The sequence below is a fragment of the Saccostrea cucullata genome, unplaced genomic scaffold (genome assembly GCF_032062105.1).
Source record: "Saccostrea cucullata isolate Sc308-1 unplaced genomic scaffold, CSIRO_AGI_Scuc_v1 ctg5255, whole genome shotgun sequence".
Lineage (NCBI taxonomy): Eukaryota > Metazoa > Mollusca > Bivalvia > Ostreida > Ostreidae > Saccostrea > Saccostrea cuccullata.
The window spans coordinates 24628-29554 of NW_026930511.1; positions in this window are offsets into that span (position 1 = coordinate 24628).

The following is a 4927-nucleotide window of genomic DNA, read 5'->3' on the forward strand; positions in this document are numbered from 1 at the left end:
TTATAACTACTCGGAAAATGTATGGATCTTTTGTCTTTACCATCCCTTATAACAGAGATTCTTCAAAATTGCATGAAGAATTTCATGAGTTTAAAACTTATGATAAGAGCATTTCCTTAGATTAACAAGTGTATGGTTGATAGCTAATGCTGAATCATTATATTTTGATATTTATGAATATTCAAGAGTGCATAATATTGAAATTCTAAATATGTATAGGTCAGGCAGTTTGTCTTTGAATTCAGTTGGAAATTTTGATCATCAGAAAATTTATTTTACTGTAATAAAATCAGTAATTTTAGATAAACATTAAGAAGATTACACAAACACTGTAATTCCAACACTTTGGTTTTACAAATATGAAAAGTTTGAATGACTAAGGATCAATCGTAATGACATAAAAGACATGGCATACCAAATGAATATCAAAAATACTCAGTCCTCAAGATTGAAAGTTTTTAAAGATTGGAAGCCTGAGAGTCTGAAATCCTAAAAGGCTGAAATCTCAATCTCAAGATTTAATATACATATTGTGTTTTGAAGGATTAAAAGTCAGTATATGATTTGCTTGTAAAATTCTTTTTAAAAATATAGGAGCACATTCAGTGACATATTATAGAAAGAGTGGGAGATTTTATAACTAATTTCTTACAAATAAACAAAACACTCTGAGATTCTTATAATGAAGTTTTACTGTAGCAGAAATACATTAACCTTTAACCTGAAAAGTCAATATTGAGGTGTTAAGATATTCATAGACAACAATGGTATCGCAAAAAGTGTGCTGATCTTTGATCTGATAATCAAAATATATGAAGCTTGTTTAATTAACCTATTCATGAAGTTTGATGAATATTAACCAAACTATTGTCCAATTAAACAAGATGTCCACATCTCTTTGACCTTTTGACTTAAAACATAATAAGGTCATTTGTTTACCTTTGTGTAACTTGGATGATTATCTTGTATAATGTATTTTGAATATATTATCACAGACTCCACATAAAAACAACAGTGCATTTATTATTTCTTAATTATTTATTTCTTAAGTTTGGCAATTAATGGCCACGGCTGGTTCAAATCAATTTATGCAAAATACACGTGTACAGTGGGTGCCGACCCAATTGGTTTTTGGCACACCTCCAATCAAAGCAAACAAACAATCAATCAATCAATCAAACAATCAATCAATATTAACTGTACACATGTCAAAGTTTTACAGGATAAGACTGAGGTTTGGCTTCAAAGTTCCTGCAGTTGCCTCAGCCTTATGCATCAATCAATATTCATCAATCAATGTTCAATTCGATCAATTAATGTTCAATTCAATCAATGAATGCTCAATTCAATCAATAATATATTCAATTTGATCAATCAATGGTCAAACAATATTCAACAAATCAATATTCAGTTCAATCAAATCAATGTATTGTAGTATGCTCATGTTAAGCCAATCAATATTCGAATAAATCAATCAATGTTCAATGTAAATTATGTACAAGTTCCTTGTATTCCATTCCAGAATTATTCACGAAATCATGTTCGAGCTGCGCCCTGTTAACAGCGGCGCAAGTCAAGATGATATGTGTTAAGCTAAAACCGCCTTTCGGCACTTGGCTCTTATCAAGGTTATATACGTAGCATACAATACTGAGCACATATAGGGTCAGCCGTGACGATGATGCTGTGTAGACAACGGCCTTTTTACAGCGGCGCGTGTCATTATGATTGGATAAGCGAAACCCCTCCTCATGGTCCTTGGCACTGTCCATCACACTGGCATGTAACCTTGGCAAAAAAGGGGGGAAGTCGGACATGGCTAAGGCGACGTCTTAGAATGAGTCATGGCTCCAAACCCTCATTATCTTTCCTGAAAAGACAAAACTCGAAGCACAGAAAACAAATTCAAGAAATTAGGGATTGGGAAGGGAGGGTATTGAAAATATTTCTCAAAATTAGCAGCACTCAATTAAGACGTGTATCTTTGAGGGTAGTTTATAATTGACTGTTCCAATGCTTTGCGCGTATAGTGCGCGCGCATCATACCGCGTGGGGCGCTGTGATAAATGGATTTATATCGTATTCACTGCATAAATCCGATTATCACAGACTCCACATAAAAACAACAGTGCATTTATTATTTCTTAATTATTTATTTCTTAAGTTTGGCAATTAATGGCCACGGCTGGTTCAAATCAATTTATGCAAAATACACGTGTACAGTGGGTGCCGACCCAATTGGTTTTTGGCACACCTCCAATCAAAGCAAACAAACAATCAATCAATCAATCAAACAATCAATCAATCAATATTAACTGTACACATGTCAAAGTTTTACAGGATAAGACTGAGGTTTGGCTTCAAAGTTCCTGCAGTTGCCTCAGCCTTATGCATCAATCAATATTCATCAATCAATGTTCAATTCGATCAATTAATGTTCAATTCAATCAATGAATGCTCAATTCAATCAATAATATATTCAATTTGATCAATCAATGGTCAAACAATATTCAACAAATCAATATTCAGTTCAATCAAATCAATGTATTGTAGTATGCTCATGTTAAGCCAATCAATATTCGAATAAATCAATCAATGTTCAATGTAAATTATGTACAAGTTCCTTGTATTCCATTCCAGAATTATTCACGAAATCATGTTCGAGCTGCGCCCTGTTAACAGCGGCGCAAGTCAAAATGATATGTGTTAAGCTAAAACCGCCAAACGTGCATAGATACTCATTAAATATGCACGCCGCCACAAATGTGGGGGTAGCTTAACACCCTACTCAAAAATCCAGCCGTGACCGCACCGATACATATCATAATGAATACACATTATTTTGGGAGTTTATAATTGTTGTGAGCCCACTTTTAAAATTTTCAAGGAACAGCTCATTACCAAGTGTAGAGAAGCGTACCCCGTCGGGGCGGTAATTGATTAAAGATGGATATTTGACTGCTTAATGTACCCTCCATTATAATGATATAAAATATGTTTTGCTATTGCGCTATTTACTCGCACCTCACTTTTTTCGATCTCGGGTCTCCCTTCACATTTCCAGGCAATCCGTGTTATCATTTGTGACCAATTATCTTAGTGTTCGGAAGTATCATATTTTTAAGTAAATGTTTTAAAAGTTAAAAGAACCAAACCAGCGCGTTCCTCTTTGACCGTGCCACAATATTTTATGCCTGTCGAAATTTAAGTCAGATGTGAAACCTAATTCAAAGCTAGAAAGGCCCATAAAAATAATGATGACCCGATGATCCAAATACTTGATAGTGTTCTTTGCAACGAAAAAGGATAGAGTTTCAAGCTGTCAATCCATTAGACTATTTAATGTAGAGGCGATAACAATCTGACTTCCACCTTCTTCGCATTTTAATTGTTTCGTCATCAACGCCCTTAGAATGGTAGTATGTAGATGTTCCAATTCTAAAGGAGTGTGATTTATAGTTTCATCTAGATATACTGAGACGCGCGAAATACTTAAGACGGAATTAAATTGATATCTAGTTAGCGTTTTACAGCCGAAATGACAAATTAATTGATCAGAAATGTTAATACTTGCGCAGTTGTAACAACTGATAATAAGGACCGCCGATAGCGGGAATAATTAATTGTGTGCCATTGCCGTATGGTCAGTCTTTTACCTCCTAAGGTGAAGTTCTAAGTAGATTAATTCATAACGAGATCGTTATTAAGTAATGCTGCTTTTGAATTTCTAGAGCTTTCTGTAAATTCCCTGACTCGAAGAAAACCGAAAAAAGAAAGCCAAGGAAAAAGCCGCGGAAAAGAGTCTCGCCTGTAACTCGATGTGCACACAACTGGTAATGTATTAATTAATTTATGGAGGAGCTGAATCGTTATTGGTAAACGTGAGTCTTTGGAGTGTCTTTCTCTCTTCAATCCTTCTACTATTTTCCGCATAATAAAATGTAAAGTATAAGTAATTCTAATATGGAAATCTTAATCTTATTATTACATAAACCTGGGATATTTTCTGCTTTAAATCTAAAATTATATTTCGTTGATAGGTATACTATAGGTATACTAAATGAACAAAGTGCATTACTCTTTTAGATTTTGTTATTTAAAAGATCTTACCGTAAAAATTTAGCTTAAAAAAAAAAAAATTGTTTAAAATTATTTGAATTTTTATTTTGAATAAAAAACACTTTCCCCCATAACTTAATGCAATCTTTGTTAATTAACTACTGCTTAATTAATGACATTTTTAAAGTTCCCTCATGGACAATTCTTTTCCATTATAAAACACTTTAATATAATATCAGAGTATTGTTTACCTGACTGACATTTAAGGGTAGAGAATTTGGTCCCATTAGGGATGGAAATCCGTATGCCCCGCACCCTACGTTCTTACCCCCAACACTGTCTGCATACAATTGCAGAATATCACTGCTTAACCAATCGACATAATTTAAATAGCATATGCCATTAAAGTGATTCAAAAAATTGAGCCACATGAGCAAATCGTCTTTGGTGGATTTTTATTGAGCGGATAAAATGAAACTTTTGTACAACGGCGATTAAAGGCGCGGGAAAACGCTTTGGTGCAAAAGTTTAATTGGCCAACGAGAGATTGCATCTCCTTCAAAGTGACTTTAGATTTATTTGCCATTTCTGTCAGCGAAATCTCAAGTTTGATTAGTTTGGCGTTGGGGATACGGACTTGCCCCAGACATGTGTCAATTTCCAAACCCAGATAAGTTAATTTTTGTGACGGGGTCGACAGTTTTATCGATGGCAAGAGGAAAAGTGTTTTGCATAACTCCCCAATTTGCCTCATGAGTCTTGAGCAAGCATCGGATTTCGCTGATCCAGCAAACAAGAAGTCGTCAAGATACTGCGTAACATGCGTGCAAGCAGATTGTGACCTGACGGTCCATTCCAAAATTGACGC